Source organism: Lithobates pipiens, unplaced genomic scaffold (assembly GCF_037356315.1).
Source record: "Lithobates pipiens isolate NorthernLeopardFrog02 unplaced genomic scaffold, aLitPip1_a1.2 Scaffold_19, whole genome shotgun sequence".
NCBI lineage: Eukaryota > Metazoa > Chordata > Amphibia > Anura > Ranidae > Lithobates > Lithobates pipiens.
Window position 1 is genome coordinate 88,035,394 of NW_027507764.1, and position 25,035 is coordinate 88,060,428.

The following is a 25,035-nucleotide window of genomic DNA, read 5'->3' on the forward strand; positions in this document are numbered from 1 at the left end:
CCCCTCCCTGCCTCCACCCTCAATAATAACCCCCCTCCCTGCTTCTCCACTCCCCAACAATAACCCCCCTCCCTGCCTCTCCATCCTCAATAATAACAATCCTCCTTGCCTCTCCACCCCCAATAATAACCCCCTCCCTGCCTCTCCAACCTCAACAATAACCCCCCTCCCTGCTTCTCCACCCTCAATAACCCCCATCCCTGCCTCTCCACCCTCAATAATAACCTCCCTCCCCACTTCTCCACCTTGAATAACCCCCATCCCCGCTTCTCCACCCTCAATAATAACCCTTCCCCCTGCCTCTCCACCCTCAATAATAACCCCACTCCCCCACCCTCAATAATAACCCCATCCCTGCCTCTCCATCCTCAATAATAACCTCCCTGCCCACTTCTCCACCCTCAATTACCCCCCTCCCCGCTTCTCTGCCCTCAACAATAACGCCACTCCCCGCTTCTCCACCCCCAACAATAACCCCCCCGCCTCTCCATCCTCAATAGTAACAACCCTTCTTGCCTCTCCAGCCCCAACAATAACCCCCCTCTCTGCTTCTCCACTCTCAACAATAACAACCCTCCCTGCTTCTCCACCCTCAAGAATAACCCTCCTTTCTGCAGAAACAGAAGTGCACTGATGGTTAATGAGTGACAATGTAGTATGAAGGGGGGCTGTGAAATGATAGGGGTAGTATGGGGGAGGGGTCCTGTGCAATTATGGGGGAGGGGACCTGTGTAGTGATGGGGGATAGTATGGGGAGGGGGCAGAGGCGTATCTAGGGTACGGCAGCCATGACAAGTGCCATGGGCGCCATGGGGGGGGGGGGCGGCAAAAAAACCTCCCCGCACAAAAAAAAGTCCTACCCATCCTCTCACGGCCACTTCCCGCACAATCTAGTCCCCAGTGCCACGGCCGGCCTGCTGGAGCACGGCACTGGCACGGCACTTCATTAGCAAGTAAAGAGGGAAACAACAGGCGCCCCCATGGTGGCCGATGAGTTGGCTCTGGCCAAAGTGGCCGCACGTAGCTATAGGGTAACTAGCGGAGGCGTGGCCTAAAGCTCCGCCTACCCTCCTCTGTGCAACTGCTGTCTGCTTTATCATCTCTTCTCGGGGGACTCCCGGGTCTGTGTGACGTACCGTGACGCCAGTAAGGACTCTGAAGGGGAACCTGGAGACCAGGAGAAGAGAGAGACACTAGAGAGAAGAAAAATGATTGGAACACCCCCAGGCAGCAGCAGGCACTAGTACAGTACTTGTCACCACGATCTTAATCATCATGCACATGCAGCATGTGTACAGTGTACCAGTAACCAGTGCCAACTGCAAAGCAAGCAATCAAATATAGTGCTCAAACAATTTGGATGAAATAAATATGCTTAGTCATTGATATCATATAGTGTAATAAATTGATTTGTGCAAGTAGTGCCTGCTGTTGCATAAATCACTTTATTACACTTCATTTATCAATGGCTAAGCATATTTATTTAATCCGCTTTACCATTGTTTTAGCAGCGCTATTCGCCCACTAGCAGGGTGATTTTAACCGCCCCCCGCTAGCGGCCGAAAAGGGGTTAAATCTGCCCGCAAAACGCCACTGCAGCGTCGCTTTGCTGGCGGTATGGCAGAGCTGCCCTATTGATTTCAATGGGCAGGAGCTATGGAGGAGCGGTGTATTCACCGATCCTACAGCGCTGCAAAGAAGCTGCTGGCAGGCCCCAGTGTGAAAGCACTCAGGCTTTCACACTGGGTTTGCAGCTGAGGCTTTTTTCAAGCGCTATGCAGGCGCTATTTTTAGTGCTGTAGCGTCTAAAAAGCGCCCCAGTGTGAAAGGGGTCTTAAAGTCATCATGTGAGATTCTGCATGTGTGCCAAGCAGACAGGGCCAGTGCTACCACTAGGCAAACTAGGCAGCCTAGGGCACCTGGTCACTGGTGATCCTACTCCCTCTCTACCTCTGTACGGTGTCAAAGGCGCTGGCGCAGCATTTTCGGGTGCTGGTGTTACTGCATTTATGGGTGCTGGTGTTACTGCAATTTCAATTTGTTAATTGGAAGATTAAAGAGTCTGTCTTGTGGTTTTGTTAGCTGTTTTTTTTTTTTTAAGGTTATCTGAAAGATGGGTTTCAAATGTTTTGACAGGGGAGCAGTTTCAGTTCTTGCCATAGGAGCCATTTTCACTAGATACGCCTCTGGGAGGGGGTCCTGTGAAATGATGTGGGAGCGGGTCCTGTAATTATGGGTAATGGGGGTCCTATGTAGTGATTTGGGTAGTATGGGGGAGGGAGTCCTGTGTAATGATGGAGGGCGAAATTGCATGGGGGGGGGGGGCAAGAAAATGTTTGCCCAGGATCGAATTAATGTTAAAGATGGCCATGTGCCCCACCAATGTACCCCCTTCTCATCTGCCTCACCAATGAACCCCCTTTCTTGCCTGTCCAGCCAATGTACCCCCTTTCTCATCTTCCCCACCACTGTAACCTCCTGCACATCTGCCCCGCCACTGTGACCCCCTGATCATCTGTCTTACCAGTGTACCACTCTGCTCTTCTGTCCCACCACTGTAAACCCCTGCTCATCTGCCCCACCAATGTTCCCCCTTTCTCATCTGCCCCACCACTGTACCTCCCTGCACATCTGTGCCACCTCCGTACCCACATGCTCTTCTGTCTCACCGCTGAACCATCTTCTCATCTGTCCTAACATTGAACTTATCTGCTCATCTGCCACACTACTGCACCCCCCTTTCTCATCTGCCCCACCTGCACATCTGTCCTACCACTGTACCTCCTGCTCTTCTGCCCCACCACTGTGACCCCCTACTCATGTGTTCCACCAATGTACCTCCTTTCTCCTCTGCACATCTGCACCACCTCTGTACCCCTCTGCTTCTTTGCCCCACCGCTGTATCTCCCTGCTCATGTGTCCCACCACTATACCTCCTGCTCTTCTGCCCAACCACTGTGACCCCCTGCTCATGTGTTCCACCAATGTACCTCCTTTCTCCTCTGCACATCTGGCTCACCTCTGTATCCCCCTGCTCATCTGACCCACCAATGTACCTCTTTTCTTCTCTGCCCCAAAACTGAACCCCCCCCCACTTATCTTTCCACTGCTCATCCGTCACTGTACCCCTTGATTTTCTGTCCCACCACTGAACCCCATTCTCATCCCTCCCACCACTGTACCTCCTGCACACCTGCCCCACCACTGTACCCCCTCGCTCTTCTGTCCCACCACTGTAAACCCCCTGCTCATCTGCCCCATCATTGTACCCCCTTTTCTCATCTGCCCTTCCACTGTACCTCCCTGCACATCTGCATCATTGCTGTATCCTCATGCTCTTCTGTCTCACTAGTGAATCAGCTTCTCATCTGTCCTAACACAGAACCCATCTGCTCCTCTGCCCCAACACTGTAACCCACTTTCTCATCTGCCCCACCAATGTACCTCCTGCACATCTGTCTCACCTATGTACCCCCCTGCTCTCCTGCCCCACCTCTGTTCCCCCTTCTCTCCTGCCCCACCACTGTAACCCCCCTGCTCATCTGTCCCACCGATACACCTCCTTTCACATCTGCCACACTGCTCTACCCCCCCTGTTTTTCTGTCCCGTTCCCACCGCTGAACCCCCTTCTCATCTGCCCCAACACTAAACCCCCCTGCTCATCTGGCCCAACACTGAACCCCCCTGCTCCTCTGTCCCACTGCTGAACCCTCTTCTCATCTCTTCCACCACTGGACCTCCCTGCTCATCTGCTCCACCGCTGTACCCTCTTCTCATCTATAATATGCGTGACATGCATAGTGGTGAAAGGAAGCAGAGATGAGACACATTTACCTGTCCTACTCATCCTGCTGAGCCACATCTCGCATCCAGCCTATGTGATGTATGTGATGTATGTGATGTAGATGATGTAGATGATGTAGATGATGTAGATGATGTAGATGATGTAGATGATGTATGTGATGTATGGGATGTAGATGATGTATGTGATATAGATGATGTATGGGATGTAGATGATGTATGTGATGTATGTGATGTATGTGATGTATGTGATGTATGTGATGTATGTGATGTAGATGATGTATGTGATGTAGATGATGTATGGAATGTAGATGATGTATGGAATGTAGATGATGTATGGAATGTAGATGATGTATGTGATGTATGTGATGTATGGGATGTAGATGATGTAGATGATGTATGTGATGTAGATGATGTATGTGATGTAGATGATGTATGTGATGTAGATGATGTATGTGATGTATGGGATGTAGATGATGTATGTTATGTCACATACAAGCATCTGGAATGGATGCGCAATGATGAGCTCAGGTCAGGGGCATTTTCTGAAAGCAGTGGGCCTGTGCACAGGATCATAAGTTGGGCCTCCGCAGCTGAGGGAAAGTGCAGCGCTCTGCACCACAGGAAAAGTTGGGTGTGATTTTCATTGCGCTGAATACTGTCTCTGGCTTAAAGGGACACAGAGTGCCCGGGTTCAGTAGTAAGTAACGCAAAGCTTCAGGAATAATTTTAACAAAGTTCTCAGAAGCTCAAAAGTAATTCCACAAACTGTCACCTGATTGGGGTTTTCTCAATCACAGTGAAATCCCTTCTTTCTGAGATTGGTATTGGCAACCAAACGAGTCATCTTCCTCCAGATGGTGGGCGGAGCTAGCAGGACTGTGATTGGCTTTAGCACTGGCCAATGACAGCCCTCCTCCTCCTGGAAACAGAGACCACCCCCCCCCACCCCAGCAGAACTACACCCAATCTCTTCCCCATCACAAAAGCTGACTATCGCAGCTACAGCAGTTGGAGAACCAAACAATGTTTGCCATCTTTTACAATGTGTGGGGGCACAGTGCCTACCCCTCAGTGCAGGTGCGGCATGGGGAACTCTGAAATTTGAATGCATTAGTGTCTCACTGACACTTCCCTGCGCTGCTCTGCTGATGGGGAGGGAGTCGAATGCTGGCAAAAGAGGCTTTGTGTGCCGGGGGTTGCCTACCCCTGGTTTAGGAGGACCCCATCACTTCAATGGAAGAATGAAGGTGTAATAGCCTGATTCATTAGCACTTGACACTGTTTTAAGCATAAAACTGTGAGGGTTGGTGGTGGCTGCTTTTGATTTAATGTTTTATGGATTATTTTAGGCGTTAAGTTTACTTGTTATCAGTTCTAGATGAGTTTTTTTTTTCTTCATTTTAATCAGTTTTCATTGTGTTGTCAAAGGAAGACAAAACAGTTAGCCAATATCATGGCAAATAAAGGATATGCAATCAGAGTACAGATGTTATAAACTGCAACATAGGAAAAGTAATGCATACAATGTGCGATTAACATTGAGCTAGATCCATTTTTTAAAGCTCAAATTAAGACAAATTAAAATTGGTCCCCTCATAGCGGTGTAAAAGAAACTGGCTGCAATGCTCACCTCCTATCCAGTGTTATCCTCTGCAGGAACTTCTTTCCGCCACTAGATGTCCTCTGTCTTCTGGGTTGAATGACATCCAGTGTCATTAAAAGCCTTGTTCAGCTTTAAAAAAAAAAAGTCTACTGCACTGTCTGCAGCCTGAGGGGTGAAAACCTAGAGATGGTCTGCCTATGCCTATGCACTAATGTCTCTGAATAGACTGTACCCATAGTGCAGGAACAATATCCTGTTGCTTGAAAAGATCCCAAGTGGGAACTGAGTAGCAAAAAATTGCTCGAGCCTCCTTTGGCCCAGCAAACAGATATAAATATATTTTTCACAAAGATGAGCACTTGTCTGTTATTGTGATGTCAGTGCTGATATTCTGTAATTTCAACTAAGATGTATGTAATTCTGAGATGTTTTTTTATCACGCATACCCTCTGTACTTTGGCGTGTTGAAAATAAAAGCTTGATAGGGGTTTTAGCCCTTCCCAACGCTATCTAAAACAAAAAAAAATGTTTTGATTTTGCTTACATTTTACTTAAGGTGTTAGGGGGCCAACTATACATCCAGAACTGCTGGTTTATAGCACAGATACCTAAACTAAAATGTAGAACCGTTTTCCAATTTGTATGCAGCTTTGAAAACTCTCTCTTTCATCAGTGGAGAGACCATGTTGTCTATAGGGCAACTTGTGAAACAGACTCATATAGAAGAACCTTAGGTATAGGTCATGCCATATATGACATAGGACCTACTAAGCAGCTTTACATAACTACATAGTTAGTCAGGTTGCAAAAAGACACAAGTCCATCTAGTTCAACCATAAAAAAATTAAAAATTAAAATAAAATAAAATATAATAATAATATTAATATCATACAATCCTATATACCCACAGTTGATCCAGAGGAAGGGGAAAAACCCCCAGAAAAGCTGGATCCAATTTGCTACAACAGGGGACAAAATTCCTTTTTGATCCCAGAGAGGCAATCAGAATTTCCCTGGATCAACTTTACCTATAAATATTAGTACCCAGTTATATTATATACATTTAGGAAAGAATCCAGGCATTTCCTAAAGCAATCTACTGAGCTGGCCAGAACCACCTCTGATGGGAGTCTATTCCACATTTTCAGCAGCTCTTATGCCACGTACACACGACCGGTCTTTTCAAGGGACTAGGTCCGACGGTCTTTCCGACGGACTTTCAACGGAGTTCCGACGGACTTTCCGAATGAACGGACTTGGCCACACACAATCACACCAAAGTACGACGGATTTGAACGTGATGACGTACGACCGGACTAGAATAAGGAAGTTCATAGCCAATAGCCAATAGCTGCTCTAGCGTCCGTTTTTGTCCTTCGGACTAGCATACACACAAACAGATTTCTCGGTCCGGCGGAGTTCCGGTGGGAAAATTTAAAACATGTTCTATTTCTAAAGTCCTCCGGATTTTTGGCAAGCAAAGGTCTGATGGAGCCCACACACGATCGACTTGTCCGACGCACTTGTTCCGTCTAACCTTTGCTGTCAAAAAGTCCGGTCGTGTGTACGTGGCATTACTGTGAAGAAGCCTTTCCGTATTTGGAGATGAAATCTCTTCTCCTCTAGACGTAAAGAGTGCCCCCTTGTCCTCAGTGTTGACCGTAAAGTGAATAACTCAACACCAAGTTCACTATATGGACCCCTTATATATTTATACATGGTGATCATATCCCCCTTAATCTCCTCTTATCAAGAGTGAATAAATTCAGTTCCTCTAATCTTTCCTCATAGCTGAGCTCCTCCATGCCTCTTATCAGTTTGGTTGCCCTTCTCTGCACTTTCTCCAGTTCCCTGATATCCTTTTAGAGAACTGGTGCCCAAAACTGAACTGCCTATTCCAGAGGAGGTCTTACTAATGATTTGTACAGGGGCAAAATGATATCTCTCTCTCTCTGGAGTCCATACCTCTCTTAATACAAGAAAGGACTTTACTCACTTTGGAAACTCCAGCTTGGCATTACATGCTATTATTGAGCTTATGATCTACCAAATCCCCAGATCCTTCTCTACCATTGATTTCCCCCCAGTGGTACTCCCCCTAGTATGTATGATGCATGCCTGTTCTTAGCTCCCAAGTTCATAACTTTACATTTATCAACATTAAACCTCATCTGCCACTTAGTTGCCCAATTAGACAGTGCACTGAGGTTGGCTTGTAAATTGGAGACATCCTGTAAGGACGTTATTCCACTGCATAACTTGGTGTCATCTGCAAAGACAGAAATTTTACTTTTAATCCCAGACCCAATATCATTTATAAAGGTATTAAAAAGTAAGGCTCCCAGCACTAAACCTTGGGGTACACCACTGATAACCTTAGACCATTCAGAGTAAGTGGTCATGAGATACATAAACGGGTGGCCCCGCTTCCCTCTGACGCTACGGAAAAGCCATAGGGATGTCCCCATGCGTCAGAGGGGGCGGGGTCAACCCGGCCACATTGCTGTGGGGCCCCACCCTCAGTTATAAAAGAACTGTCACCTGAGAGGCCGGTCATTACGGCGGGTGCCTCCCATGGAGGCAGATGGTGGTGGCGTGTGGGTATTTTTTCTTCTTTTTCGGTCCGTCGGATCAAGAGAAGAAGAAGATGAATGGACTTTGTGGCACATTTTTATTTTTTTATTTTTTAATAAAGGATTTGTCCCAAGTCGTGTCTTGTGTTTTGTTTTTTTTACCATTTTCACACTTTTTTTGTGAAATGGTAGGGGTACATTTGTACCCTGTTACCATTTCACACAGGGGGAGGGCCGGGATCTGGGGGCCCCTTGTTAAAGAGAGCTTCCAGATTCTGATAAGCCCCCTACCCGCAGACCCCCACAATCACGGGCAAGGGTTGTGGGGATGAGGCCCTTGTACCCCAAAGCACCCTCCCCATGTTGAGGGCATGTTGCCTGGTATGGTTCAGAAGGGGGGGCTCTCTCTCGTCCCCCCTCTTTTCCTGCGGCCTGCCAGGTTGCGTGCTCAGAGAAGGGTCTGGTATGGATTTTTGGGGGGACCCCCATGCCAAGTAAACTTTGAAGACTGATTGGATAGTCCTGACACACCAGATTATGCACTTGCTTTGTTTAACATTTGACCAACAATACAAATGTGCCCATCACTACTGAACTGATCGATATAACTCCTTCTTGAATTTCAAGCTATAAATATCTCTTATAGGTTAATTAAAAATACTGTTAAGTTATTAAGCATAGTTAGCAAACGTAATATATGCAATGTAATGGTTGGCATGGTCTATATCTATAATGCTTACATTACTGGAATGGTGGGTAAATTCAATTTTTATTGTGTTTTTGGTATAATATATAAAATATTTTATTAGGTTCTAGTGTGATGAGCTCTGTTGCACAGAGTCACACAAAGAACTTTCATGGTCTGGTGAAGACCCTGGTGGGATGTAGATTCTAAGAACAGTTTAACACATTTCACATTCCAAACCGTGGTTTCCCTTTAATTTTGAAAATTCTAAAGTGGCGGCAATACACCCGCTGTGCTAACTGGATGTCTGGTGCCGCAGACATTTCAGATAACGGATGCCACTCAAGAATGTTCAAAGGCATTTATATTATTAGAAGTATGGCTTTATAGAATGTGCACCTCCTGAGGCTATTGTGAATGCTTGCCCTCTAAATTAACTAAGGTGTTGCAGGGAAACTCCTACCCCACTAAAAAGAAACTTTCATCCAGGTTTGAAACTATCCACACTGAATGTACGTTGAATTAAATCCAATGATCTAATATAGTCATACCTGGATTTGTGGAAAGCCAACATGGTGACTGCACCTTATTTCCAAATTCCCATATATTTTTACGTGCATATATACCTCAGCAGAGACAAATAGGAAAATAACATTTCCTACTGACCCTTAATAAAGAAGTCTACACCTTGACATAACATATATAGTTGCTGACGTCACGTCGCGGCCATCTCGTACCTTATGATTTTATGCTTGTACAGCTAGCATGGCTTTTAGTGCTATACTTGTGAGTAGCTTACTAGTTTTTATGGGAATAAATATTTATTATACAGAGAGTACTAGATTCGGCCATTATTCTCCATATATCTGTTGACCGGTGAGAGACATCAGGGCTCATTGAGCCGGATAGAACAGGACTGGGACAAGGGCACGGCAGGAGGGTCAGCTGCCCTGGGTGTAATGGTTTATTGTAGGGATGGGGTGCTCTGACCCAACTCTAAGGGGGGGGTGCAGTTTGGCATCTTTGCCCTGACTGCTGGATGACCTTGTCTTAGCACTGGGATAGAGGAAGTGTAAGAAACGGAGGACTGCAAGTGCCAGCACCACACCAGTTTCATTTGATATCCCCAGAGGGGTATTGCTGTCTTTGACCCGCTGGTGAAACAGGGGTCAAAGTGTGAGGTGAGCAGCCTAAAGCCTCGTACACACGATTGGATTTTACACAGACAAAACCTCAGACTTTTGTCCGAAGGGCGTTGGCCAGGTCTTGCATACAAACGGCAAGGAATTGTCGGCCAACAAATACGAATGTAGTGATGTACTAGACGTACTAAAAGGCAATAAAGAGGAAGTTCAATTGTCATGAACCACCCTTTGGGCTCCTTCTTTATTAATCATGACCAATTATGTCATATGCCTTTGCTGCGGGAGCTCCAGGAGAATAATCCAGATGATTTTCGGAATTATCTCCGGATGACGGATCCCTGCTTTCACCAACTCTTGCCATTTTTGACCCCCCTATATTAAGAAGCAGGACACATGCATAAGGCTTTTATTTTTTGGTTGAATAATGATTTGATTTGGTATATTTTCTATATTTATAGAATGCACATTTTGGTTAAGTTCTATTGGCAGATAGCATGTCTAATTTTATTTGTTTTCTTTTTTTTTAATGCACAATAAAAAAATTGTGGAGAATAATACTTGGCTATGTTTTTAACTTCAAATGACAGTTTGTGCGTAGGCAGTTGCATTTAAAAAAAATACAATCTAAAATTAACAAGGGACACCAACATAGTTGTATCTTTGATCTGAAAAACTATGGGATAATGGTGTTGTGGTAACTTGACCAAAAAAAAAAGCATAATAATAATATTCTTGATCTCACTAGAAAATAAAATCCATTTAAAATACGTTTGGCAGAACTCCATCAGTATCACCAGCAAAGCAGCTTCATTATTATCCCATTATAGAAGAAGAGAATGTGCGCTGCATTTCGAGATTTCAGAATTTGCCACGTCACGATTGTTAATTCTCTATTATGAGTACAAGTTTACAAGACCGACCGTTTCTGTCTCGTCCTTGCTTCTTAGCATGCGTGTTCATACTTTTGGACTTTTGTCCGATGGACTTGTGTACACACACTCGGAAAATCTGACAACAGACCGTTGTCTGCGGAAAATTTTAAAGCCTGCTATCCAAGATTTGTCCGCGGAAAATCCGACAACAATTGTCTGGTGGAGCGTACAAACGGTGGGATTTTCCGACAACAGTCTGCCGTCACACAATTCCCGTCGGAAAATCCAATTGTGTGTATGCGGCTTAAGATACAGGTGGAGGAGAGCACAAGCACTTTAATTGCTTATGTTTAGCTATTTTATTATTATCGATTGATTGATCAGCACATGATTTTTATATGCATTAATTATTATGTAATAGCGCAGTACTGTTTGTGATTGTTTTAAGATTTGTTTGAGTGTAGTGAAAACACTTTTGAGTGATAGCAGCCTTCTGTCTTGTATTTTTAATTTAACTTCACGCTGAACATCCAGTAAATATATGTTGGTTCTCTTATGCCGCGTACACACGATGGCACATTCCGACAACAAAATGCATGGGATTTTTTCCGATGGATGTTGGCTCAAACTTGTCTTGCATACACACGGTTACACAATGTTGTCGCATATTCTGAATGTCATTCCGCAGTGACATATGATGAGCCGAAAAAATGTAAGTTCAATAGCCAGTGCGGCTCTTCTGCTTGATTCCGAGCATGCGTGGAACTTTGTGCGTTGGAATTGTGTACACGCGATCGGAATTTCAGACAACGGATTTTGTTGTCGGAAAATTTGAGATCCAGATCTCAAATTTTGTGTGTCAGAAATTCCGATGGAAAATGTGCGGGGCATTAGGATGTTTATTTGATATACACGTGGATTGCACTGATTGATTTTTATTTGTATTTGACTTTCTACAACTAAGCTTTGGTTCCCATTAGTGCTGCTGCATAATGATGTGTTTTTCAGTGTTTTTTTGCAGTGCTTTCTTGTTTTATGCATTTTTTAGAGGTTATTAAACACAAAACCCTTCCAAAAACATACCAAAAATGCATGTATGTGCCTTCTTCATGTGCTTTTCATACTATCTCGCTGAAGTCTATGTGGCCAAAAATGCACTGTTGCAACGGAAAAGCACCTGCACCTTTTCTAAAATTGCACTGCACCATGTTGCATTAATGTGGACTGGCACCTTAGAGATTATTGTGATTTCCATTGTCGTGCGGTGCAGCAAACGCACGAGAAACAGTGTGACAGGATAGGCAAGAATAATTGTTCTTAGCAGGGGTTCCCCAAGACCTAAAAACTAGTTCAGATGTTTTTCTAGGGTAAAAGGGGTAAAACTGGATATCCTCAATAGCTACAAAGAAAATGAATCGACTTTGTGTAAACAAAGCCAGCTATTAATTTGTAAATCTATCAGTGACATCATCAGTGTGTTGTACAGAGCCTGTGCAGAGAGCAGAGCTGTGGGCGGTCCCCAGGAGGCCCCACCCACTACCGGTTTCATGTAGAAAACTACAGAAGGGGGCGCAGACAAGACCAGTCTCCCTGCACAAGGGAAGAGAATAACAGTGACCAGTCTTTTTTTACAGGAAGCCCCTGCACACAAGCAAAATTTCACAGAGGATTATTGCACAAATATGTAAGAAATACACAAAGCACATCAAGATTCAAGAATGCACACGCCGGCACTTCTTGCATTTAGACAATATTTGCTTATACCGGAGTTCAAATGCAATAATATCTGATCTATGGACTTTGCAGGTAACACAATAAACTTATGAGCAGTTCCAGAGGCGGAGATTAGTAATCTGACTCTATGGGGATTGGCTTGAGTTGGGGGGGGGGGGGGGGTATGGGCAGGCTATTGGTGAGATGGGCAAATCAGCTGTTCGGACTTAAGTGAGACTGAGTTATTAATGCTGCCTGAGCAAAGCAGCATTAAGGTCCCCTGTCCCTCAAAACTGGGGTGATGTGTTAGGCAAATTAGGCGGCCATGAGGCCCCTGCGAGTGAGAAGCCTAATTTGCTTAATTAAAGAGCTGTCGCTGGTCTTAAGCGGTCCATATATGGATCGAAATGCCTGGTTCAGCAGGGACTGGATGAATTTCAAACCAGGTATGGGCTAGCTGGTTGTATCTGGATCGAGCTATCGATCAATTTGTGTATAACCAGCCTGTCAGGTTTTTCCTGAACGATCAGCTGGCAACACTGATCATAGAATTAGAAGGTAACTTAGATTTACTTACATCTTTTAGTTTACCACTATATGGTGGGTTTGCCTTGTATTCACCCACAGTGGGTATACATTTTACATTCTCTCCGGTTGTAGTCTACTCAATTATTACATTTTACATCATTTCATTAACTGCATACTATTTATTAATTTAGTATGAAATTGTCCTAGCTGATCGACAGTTTGATTGAATCCAATCTAAAAGTGGCTATAGATGACTTTTTTTTTTTTTGATCAGCCAGCCGACTTATTAAAAAAAAAAAATATATATATATATATATATAAATAAATAAATAAAAGGTACAGATTCCTCCATCTACAGATACAAGGTGGATAGAGGAATCCTCCCCTCTGAGACATAGGTTGATTTATTAAAACTGGAGAGTACAATATCTTGTGCAGCTGTTCATGGTAACCAATCAACTTCTAACTTCAGCTTGTTCAATTAAGTTTTGACAAAAACCCTGGAAACTGATTGGTTTCCATGCAGAGCTGCACCAGGTTTTGCACTCTCCAGTTTTAGTAAATCAACCCCATCGCATTCTGACAGTGGAACTCTCTGCTGTCATAATAGAGGAAACTTTTATACTTACCTGCCGGTAATTTTCCTTTCCTGATACAAAACATGGCAGCATATACATGTGGGTAGGCTCCGCCTCCTGCCCTATTCCAGGACCGGTTATACTATATAAGCAAGTCGCATTCTCGTAACTTATTATCACTGCAAAACCCTTTAGAGATGGACCTATATGCTGTCATGCTTTGCATCAGGAAAGGAACATTTCCATCAGGTAAGTATATTTTACTCTTTCCTGACACAAGCATGACAGCATATACGTGTGGGATGTACCAGACAACAAGGGTGGGTAATGCTGAAGTGAAGTCGAGGATTGGATCTATCCCCACTAACGACTGAAATGTATTGTAGCCAAGGCCGCTTGGTCCGCTTTAAAATGGGCCCCCAACGTGTTGAATGTAGACCAGGTCGTAGTTTACATATTAGTTCTGAAGGGACTCCTTTCGAGTTACGTCCACGGATGTACAATCTGTCTGGAAAAAAGCTGTCTCTGCCCTCAATTGATGGATTTGTCTTAGCCATCTATGCCCCTTGACCAACTTGATCTGCACCACTGAGATTGTCTTTAATGGACAGCGATTGTCCTTTTCTGATGCTGCTAGGCCTGAAGAGCCTAAGGTTTGCTCTTTGAAGAAGGGCTTCTATGTCTCTCTTCAACCTTGAATCTATTTCCAATGCTTGTGGTACTTCAAACACTTTAGTTTGGATATGCCGGAAGGATGCTGTCCTAACCCAGATGCAAAGATGCAGACCTCTGTATAGTGCTGAGGAAGAGACTAGACCCATTTTTGCCTGAGTTAATAGGAAGGCTTCAACCCAGCACAGCACACCTGCTTATAGCATTAGCAGTATTGCAGACACAAACCACAACCTGTGAGGCAATAGTAAGCAGACTGAAACTATGGACAAGCCAAAAAAATTCACATGTGTGACATATGCTTCCATTGGTGCAAGTTAACAGCATACTTGCAGTAGTAACTGAATACTATGGATTTGTGCACCATGTGGTGCATTACCAAACAGGAAGTCCAATGAATATCCATCCATGGAGTCATGATGAAGGAGCAATCCCTAGAGACCAGATGCCATGACCCCCCTCATCCTGGATCCTGAGGCGGGGGAGGCCTCCCCCCATATAGGAGATTTACAGCCTGTAATGCAGGGAGCTTCGTCACAAGAGAGGCTTGAACCTGTGCGGCTTGGCCAGATGAATCCGGCAAGGTGAGGGAAAAGAAAAATCCTGCTTTCAGCAGCAGCATAACTGGCTGTAGCAGTGAGGGGAAAAAAAGAGAACGCTGCCTGCAGGGAAGAGACTTACTTGGAATATGGCAGGGGCGGAGCTTACCCACATGTATATGCTGTCATGCTTGTGCCAGGAAACACTGATCAGCAGCTGAAAAGCATGCAGGGAATCCAGGAAGTTGTGGAAAAAGATGGCAGCAGACAGACAGCACTTACGACAGGAGATTTTTCTAATCAAAATGACTCAGCATGGAGTGATTTTGGAAAAGTTTTCTGTACTACTTTGGTGCAATTCCAGTGAAATTTTGGTCCCAAAAAATAAAAAAACCTTATCAAAGTTGCATCCAAGTTGCACTACATAAATGCAAGTCGGATCAAAATCTTATTGCAGCAGTGTGAACCTGATATTAGACAACTGGATTAACCCCACTCAGGACCAAAGTTCCTTTAATCAGGGTCTCGAAGTTTTTCCCACCCAAAACTCTTTGAACAACCAGAATTCGAGGTCCCTAATAAGGATTTAGCATTTCAGTAAGCATTGAAAACCAGTCCTCTCTTTTTCAGCTGGACTACCCTGGAAACCCCTAACTCTGCATAGGTGAGAACCCCTTTGTACTCAACATTATCTTCAAAATGTCTCCATTAACCCTTTCACTGCTATGGTAGGTCTGTACAAGCCAGGGACTCTAGTGCTGCAAAGCAGAAGTGCTAGCCACTAAGCCACTCTGCTGTCCCACATATACATATCTGATACATATTTCAAAATCAATAAACTTAGTTTGAAATTATTAATCACCACTGATTTATTTTCCTATAGTTTTCAAATAATGTTTGTTTTATGGAGGAAAGAAGATTTAGGCAGGTTTTCTGCATCCAATTCACTTGACAGGAGGGTGTGACCGTCTCTCAATGGAGCTGCTTCACACATCTCCGGGGCTGCCGCGGTCCGCATTGAAGAAGGGTATTGTGTGTTTTCTGGTTCAAATTCAGAATTCAGACCTGATTCGCACCTAAATTGGTCAACAGGGATGCAACATACCTCATGCTGTGAGCCGCAGCCGCAGCATATGTGAACGGAGCCTTAATCTCCAAATAGGTAAAGGTTTCTTCACAGTAAAAGCTGTGAAAATGTGGAATAGACTCCCTTAAAGCGGGGTTCCACCCTAAAGTGGAACTTCCGCTGATCGGAACCCTCCCCCCCTCCGGTGTCACAATTGGCACCTTTCAGGGGGGAGGGGGGTGGAGATACCTGTCAAAGACAGGTATTTACACCCACTTCCGGGCATAGACTCCTGTGGGAGTCTACGCCATTTCCTGTCCTGCCGCGCTGTCTGCTGGGACACACACGGGTCTCAGAGACAGCACGGACAATTCCTATTGCGCTGCGCGACTCGCTCATGCGCAGTAGGGAACCGGGAAGTGAAGCCGATTCGCTTCACTTCCTGATTCCCTCACCTAGAATGGTGGCGGCAGCAGCCGAGAGCCGAGCGATCGATCGGCCTCGGCTGCCGGCATCGCTGGAACCCGGGACAGGTGAGTGTCCATTTATTAAAAGTCAGCAGCTGTAGTATTTATAGCTGCTGGCTTTTAATATTTTTTTTGTAGGTGGAATCCCTCTTTAAGAGCTGGTTCTGTCCAGCTCAGTAAATTGCTTTAATCACTTGTTGACCACCTTCTGCATATATACTGTGGCAAGGTGGCTCGGCTGCACAAATCGACATACCTGTATGTCGGTCTGTGCATGTGATAGTGTGGGCATGCGCGCGCACACGGGACCGCCGGACTCAGTGTCTGCTGGCCACCCGTGATGTAAACAAGGCGTATGCCCGGTCTGACAGGGGAAAATACTAAAATCCGCTGTTCCTAGTGATCAGGAACAGCGATCTCTTTTGTCCCAGTAAGCCCATTCCCCACACAGTTAGAACACACCCAGGGAACACAGTTAACCCCTTGATCGCCCCCTAGTGTTAACTCCTTCCCTGCCATTTATACATTGATCAGTGCATTTTTTTTAGCACCACCACTGGTCCCCATAAAGTGTCACTTAGGGTCAGATTTGTCTGCCACAATGTCGCAGATCGCTGCCATCACAAGTAAAAACAATTAAAAAAAAATAAAAGTCCCTAAATCTATCCCCTATTTTGTAGATGCCATAACTTTTGCGCAAGCCAATCAATATATGCTTATTGTGATTTTGTTTACCAAAAATATGTAGCAGAATACATTTTGGCCAAAATTGATGAAGAAATTAGATTTTTACTAATTTTTTTTTTTGGATGTGTATTATAGTAGAAAGTAAAAAAAAAATTATAAATTGTCATTGTTTATAGTGCAAAAAATAAAAACCGCAGAGGTGATCAAATACCACCACAAATACCACCAAAAGAAAGCTCTATTTATGGGAAAAAAATTGCATAAATTTTGTTTGGGTACAGCGTCGCATGACCGCGCAATTGTCAGTTAAAAGCAACGCAGTGTCGAACCACAAAAAATAGCCTGGTCATTAAGCGGGGCAAAAAAAGACCTGGATTCTTTCCTAAATGTACATAATATAACTGAATACTAAGCCCTTGTACACACGGTCGGAGATTCCGACAACCAAATCCGTCGGAGTAATTCCGACGGATTAATTCCGGAAGAGTTCCGGAAGTGATGTCGGACTAAGTTGTCAGAAAATCCGATTGTACATAACGTGATGACGTTATTTTGTTACGACGGGACTACGTTCAGGCTAGTAGCCAATAGATTTGGTCTAGGAATTTGATCTGAGCATGCGTGGCACTTTGTCCGTCGGAGTAGGCTACACATGATCGGAGTATGTCCGATCGGAGCATTTTGTGGGAAAATTTTACCGGCAAGTTGGAAAAATTGGTCCGTCGGATATTCCGACGGAAACAGTCCGATGCAGACCACACATAGTCGGAATATCCGACAAAACGGTCAGATAGGACACATTCTGACGGAATCTCCGACCGTGTGTACAAGGGCTAACATTTATAAGTCAAATTGATACAGGGAATATCCGATTGCCTTTGGGGGGGATCAGGAAGGAATTTTTTTCCCTAACGGAGGAAATTGGTTCATGCTTTGGGTTTTTTTCCCTTCCTCTGGATCAATTGTGGGTATCGGACTGTTGTATATAGGATTGTAAAATGTTTTTTTTTTTCCCTTTTATTGGTTGAACTGACTGGACTTGTGTCTTTTTTCAACCAGACTATTTAAGTGATCAACATTCAGCCCCCGTTCACATTGGGCTGATTTGACATGTCAAATTGCATGCCAAATCGGAGCCTACTGCCGACAATGGCAGTGTCCAAATCGTTGCGATGCTGACTTTGCAGCGCCGCACTGATTCCCAAAAATATTTCCTGCACTACTTTTGGCGACTTCAGGGGCAATTTCAATAGACATCTGTGCATGAACCCACACAGATGTCTTTCAAATCGCTCCGAACTCGCACTGACACGTGGGTTTAAAATTGTGCGAGTTCAGCTGAACTCGCACGATTTCAAACCCACCCATAGTGTGAATGAGGACCGAATTACCGGATTTATCGATATAACACGCACTTTTTCCCCCTTAAAATCAGAAGAAAATCGTGGGTGCATGTTATACACTGATCCCTGCTGTCTGTGAGGGAAGAGGAGTGAGCGCCGCTGAATTACATAGAGCCGCGATCTCCTGTATACCCGGCCCTCCGTCACTCACAGACACACCTCCTGGCCCCGCATTGGGCCACCGTTCTGTCTATAATATGAGCAGGACCAGGAGGCGTGGCTGTGAGTGATGGAGCGCCGGGTACACAGGCGATCGTGGCTTTGTATAATTCAGCGGCACTCGCTCCTCCTCTTCCCTCGGAGACAGCAGGGATAATCCAACACTGGCGAGGCTGCAATGATGGCAAAGGTGAGGCTGCAGATGGGCACTGAACAGGCTGCATTGTTGGGTAATTTAATGGCTGCAGATGGGCACTGAGCAGGGTGCATTGATGGGCAATTTAGAAGCTGCAGATAGGCACGGAGCAGGGTGCATTGATGAGCTGTGACCCTAATTTTGCTTCAAAGTTCTTTATTTAAAATGTAAGGTTTTTTTTCCTTAAACTTCCCTCCTAAAATTGGGGTGCGCGTTATACGCCTGTGCGTGTTATAAGCCGATAAATACGGTAATTGAGAATGACATTCTACAGGTGAGCGTCTAAGATTTGTAATTAAATGGCTGATTTTGTCTGGGGGAGTGGATCAAATCTTTCATTATTTATTCGACAACTATTACGTATTGGGCTGCATGACTCAAAACGATGCTTCCCACTACAAGTCTCTATCTTCTTACATCCAGTAATTGTAATCCCGACAATGAAAGGGAGCAATATTATGAATACCTGGGATCCCAGTCACAGCTTAATGAAAATGATCCCAACTGAGAGTAATTGCTCAGGAAGGAGTGGGGGCGGGGGCGGGTGCAGATTTTATTTAAAAAAGGAAAGCCCCTTTAAATGTCATTATATCAATAGACAGCGAGCCATGACCTGACCAAGCAAGAGTCACTAATGAGGTTGGGTTGGGATGTATGAGGACAGTATAGTGGTGACAGGCTGCACTTAATGACCAGGAATGTCAAACATTTGTTAAGTGCTCTTCTGGTCTATGTACACTTATTATTGTCTCCTTCTCTCTTCTAGTATCCTGAGCACAACAGAACATGTAGTAAGAAGGGAACCTGATGACCTAACAGCTGTTACTGCAGATGTCTCAAGTCTCTAAAACTCTGTTCATAATATAGAGAAACCCAATCCAGAATCATGAGACAATCTGGAAATATAAAGGGTATAGTCTTCTACAACTGACGGGTGGTCAACCCCAGTCATGTATCTGCAAAGGATTTGATTGTTTAGGGGGTTCACATAAAGGTGATAAGAGCACGATGGGGGTCTTGGAAGCACTTGTAATGTGATAGAAATTTTTTAATTTTGAAAAATGTATGTTCAAATTATCCTCTTCCTAATTTTTTTATGTGTTTTTATTAAGGCCCGGTTCACACCTATGCATTTAGTGCGTTTTCAGTTTTGCAGAAAGACACTATAGTCCATTTAACATGGTTTCCTATAGATGTAGTTCACATCTGTGCATTTTATGGAAAGGGCTAGGGATTTGTTTCTGGTTTTTGGTTCCATAGACTTCAATGGATCAAAAATGTGTATTGAAAAATGCAATATGCACCAGGAATATGCAAACTGCAACCTGCATAGGTGTGAACCAGGCCTAAAGATGCAGGAAGCTGCCCTGTGCCAGAACCACAGTGGGGATCCGGACCACTGCTCCCAGGGGTGTGTGGACTACTGAGGACCCCGATCTGTACTGCCATATTTCCAAGTTTTCTACTGTGTTATGCACCAAGACATAATAATAATAATAACAGCAAAAGTAATAAAAAATAGTGTACCATTTTTTACTGGTTATGCTTAAAGTAGAAATAAAGGCAAAATGTTTTCTTTCATTTTGGATAGAGTAAGGTTGGGTCTACACCATAGAACACAGCTGCTCACAGCAGGAGTCCGGTGCATCTCCATTCACCATTTCAAGTCCGATTTCAGCCCGAATTTTGGGCTGAATTCGGACCTGAAACAGGGCTCCTGTGCAATTCTCACCGGAGCCGCAGCAGAGATGTGTGAACCAGCTACATAGAGAACCGGTCACAGTCTTCTGCTATGCGAATTGGATGCGGAGAAATCCACATCCTATTCACAATAGTGTGAACCCAGCCACAGGGAGGGTTATGACTAGGGTTGCCACCTTATCCCTTTAAGCCTCAACACATATGAATTACATAGGTTCTGAGGTTAATTTAATTCAGGTAAGGCACCAAGTGAGTTTAATTACCACCTTAAAGTGGAGTTTCACCCAAAAATGGAACTTCTGCTTTAAGTGAAGGTGACCTCCTGACATGCCACATTTGGCATGTCATTTTTTTGGGGGGGGCAGGTATCCTATTTTTAGAGGCATCCAGCTCCCACTTCCTCCCTGGGCTCGAACCCCCTCCCTCCCTGCAATCTCCTGGGACACATCACAGGTCCTAGAAGATTGCCCGGACAGTCACAGTGCGGCTCGCGCATGTGCAGTGCATGCCTGGCTGTGAAGCCACAATCAGGCACCCACAGTAATGCCCTGTACACATGGTCGGACTTTCCGACGGAAAATGTGCGATTGGATCTTGTTGTCAGAAAATCCGATCGTGTGTGGGCTTCCGTCGGAATTTCCGACACACAAAGTTTGAGAGCAGGATCTAAAATTTTCTGAAAACAAAATCCGATCTTTAAATTCTGATTGTGTGTAGACAATTCTGATGGACAAAGTGCCATGCATGCTCAGAATAAATTACAAGACGAAAGCTATTGGCTACTGCCCTCTTTATAGTCCCAACGTATGTGTTCTACATCACCAAGCTCTGAACGATCGGACAACTTTGTGCGACCATATGTATGCAAGACAAGTTTGGGCCAAAATCCGTTGGAAAAAATCCGACGGCATAAGAATGCAGGCGCCATGGAGAGGAGGGGGAAAGGAGTGGGGCTTCGTACACCCGCATCGCTGGACCATGGGACAGGTGAGTGTCTGATTATTAAAAGTAAGCAGCTATACTTTTTGTAGCTGCTGACTTAAATGTTTTTTTTTTCCGGCGGAACTCTGCTTTAATCAGCCACAGAACCTGTGTAATTAATATGTGTTTTCTTTTAAAGGGATGAGGTGGCAACCCTAGTTATAGCCCCTGTAAGGTTTATTTTTGCCAGCTTTGCCCTATTTGGGAGATTTACCTTCACTTCCTGTCCCCTAGAAAAAAAACAGGAAGTGAGAGGAAATCCCTGCAAATTAAGGGAATTTCTTGGAGACCCCCTGGTCACCAGAACTAGTGTCCCCATTGGAACATTTTCCTTCTATTACTTTTCTGAGGACCACCCAACATTTGGGATTTTCTTTTACGTTCACTTTCAATGATAATAGTAAACAGGACAAATAGAGAGGGTGACTCTCCTAATGGGGGCTAATACACCAATAAAAACCTGACAGGTGTTCTAATCCATCTCCTTTCTATTTAAAACTAAAAAAAAAAGTTTTGCCTTTAGTTATACTTTAATTGGGGCTTCATTTTTACTGTGTTATGGACAAAGACATAATTATAATAATCATAACAATATCTATAATAAAAATAGTGTTTTACCTGTTAAACAGCATAACAAGTAAAAAATGTACATATTCAGTTGTGGTTTTATCCTTACTGTGTTTTGCATTGACATAATATTAGTAATAATAATAATAATAATTATTATTATTGTTATTATTATTATTGTTGTAATAATATATTTTATAAAAAAAATAGCGCCATTTTTTACTTGTTATGCTGTTATGCAATTGCATAATATTAGTACTACGAATTATTATTATTATTATTATTATTGTTATTATTATTTTTATTGTTGTAATAATATCCATAAAAAATAGTGCCTTATGCAGCATAACAAGTAAAAAATACACATTGTTTTTATCCAAAGATAAATATAAAAAAAAAAAACATTTTTAGACTTTAAATTGATAGTGACTCAGTGTGCCATTATCCAAATTTATTTAAATTTTAAAAAAATTTAATAAAATGTTAGTGTTGTGGTATATTTTTTATTTAGGTAAATAAGCAATACATAGAGTGTAAAAGGGTAAATACCACAATGACTTTCATGTAAGCTTCAAAATAAGTTGAAGTATGTGCGAACTGAACATACAGTCTAGTTTCCTTTGAAGACACAGACAGATATTACTCTGAAGTTCTAATTGTCCTCTGTAAAGGTGACATCATTACATAGCTCATGGTAGGATTTGATCAATTATGCTATATGTCTTCCTGACACTAGGGGGCAGAATGCTCACAAAAACATTTCCCATTACAGTAAATGGTAGAATTCCTTTACTACATTGACTCGCATAGACTTGTATACACTGCAGCTGTTAATGAGGATAATTGGTAGGTTTAGTTATTAAAGAGTCCCCAGCCAAAACTTTACTGGTGCCTAGATTCCCCCTCCAACAAAGGCATGTTCAATTATTGGTACATGAAATAAGACAGCTAATGGAGGTTTGGGGTTTCTCTGCATGGCTGCTGATAAATCAAATGAGCTATATCAAAGCTTGATACTCACACCAGGAGAATTGGTGTGAACAGAAGCCATAGGACATGGGGCCAATTGCCTTGTTCTTTCACCAGGACTGCATTGGGTTACTCTGCCCGAGACATTCCCAGCACAAGAACAAGGCCATCTGCATTATGTCCTATGGCTCAGTTCACACCAATGCTGCTGGGGTGAATAAGCCCTACATTCATATTTTATTTCTTAGGTTATATCAGCAGCCATGCAGAAAAAAATTAGGACATGTTACATTTTTGCACAGTGCAGCATGCACTGTAAGCCCTTGTACACATGGTCGGATATTCCGACGGAAAATGTCCGATCGGACCGTGTTGTCAGATAATTCGACTGTATGTGAGATCCATCGGACTGTTTCCGTCGGAATATCCGACCAACAAAGTTTTAGAGCTGGACTATAAAATTTTCCGACAACATGATCCGATCGGACTTTGTCCGATCATTTGTAGAGAATTCCGATCAGACAAAGTGCCACGCATGCTCAGATCAAATTCCTACACCAAAGCTATTGGCTACTAGCCTGAATGTAGTCCCGTCGTAACGAAACAACGTCATCACGTTACAAACGATCGGATTTTCCGACAACTTTGACCGACCGTGTGTATGCAACACCAGTTTCGGACAAAATCCGGTGGACAAAATCCGGCGGATTTTGTTGTCGGAATGTCCGACCGTGTGTACAAGGGCTTATACTGTACATTGCAATGTGCTGCAGCTCATAAAAATTACATAGAAGCTGGAAAAAAATTCAAACGCAAGCACTTCTATGGAGCCTAACAATGCATCGCAGTGTATGTTCACAATGTACACCATTCCATGTGTTATGCACACGATGGGTGTTGGAAGATTCTACTTTTAGCAATATATTTATCCGCATAAAGCATGCTGTACCCTAGTGCAGAGAGTCCATGCCCACTACATGCAATGTACCCACTAGGGTTGTCACCTGTCCGGGATTCACCCGGACAGTTCGGGTTTTGAATCATGTGTCCGGGTTTCAGACTGTCTGAAACCCGGACACATTATTTAATATTATTATTATTATTATACACGATTTATATAGCGCCAACAGTTTACACAGTGCTTTACAATGTATAGGGGGGGGGGCAACACAATTACAGTACAGTTCAATACAAAAGCTTCAGCTACAGAGCTTACATTGTAAATTTGGACCAGACTATGGCTTCCCAGCAGGTCCACACTGCCCAAAGCCAGCACTAACAGTCGTTTCCCCCCTGCCCCCCCCCCCCCTCCACACACACACAGGCGGAGGAGGAGAGAGGGCTCAATCTGCTCCTTTTCCTCCCGCCCCCACCGCTCTGTGTCTACCCACACGTTAATCCCCGATTCTGAGCCTCAGAAAAGGAAAGTTAGGGCCAGAAATCTGCCCTTTTTTCCCCACAAATAGAGCTTTCTTTTGGTAGTATTTGATCACCTCTGCGGTTTTTATTTTTTGTGCTATAAACAAAAAAAAGCCGACAATTTTGAAAAAAAAAACAATATTTTTTATTTTTTGCTAGAATAAATATCCCACAACAAAAAATTTCTTCCTCAGTTTAGGCCAATATGTATTCTTCTCACATATTTTTGGTAAAATAAAATCGCAAAAAGTCTACATTGATTGGTTTGCGCAAAAGTTATAACGTCTACAAAATAGGAGATATATTTATGGCATTTTTATTATTATTATTATTTTTTTATTTACTATTGATGGCGGTGATTGATCATCGATTTTTAGCGGGACTACGACATTGCGGTGGACAGATCAGACCCTTTTGAAACTTTTATGGGACCATTGACATTATTACATTGATCAGAGCTACAAATAGCCATTGACTACTGTATAAATGACATTGGGCAGGGAAGGAGTTAACACTAGGGGGCGATCAAGGGGTTAAGTGTTCCCTAGGGAGGTGTTTCTAACTGTCGGGGGGAGTGGACTGACTGGGAGTAGAGAGAGATCGCTGTTCCTGATCACTAAAATCAGATCTCTCTCTACTAGAAACAGATCTCTTTCTACTCCCCTGACAGAACGGGGATCTTTGTTTACATTGACAGATCCCCCGCA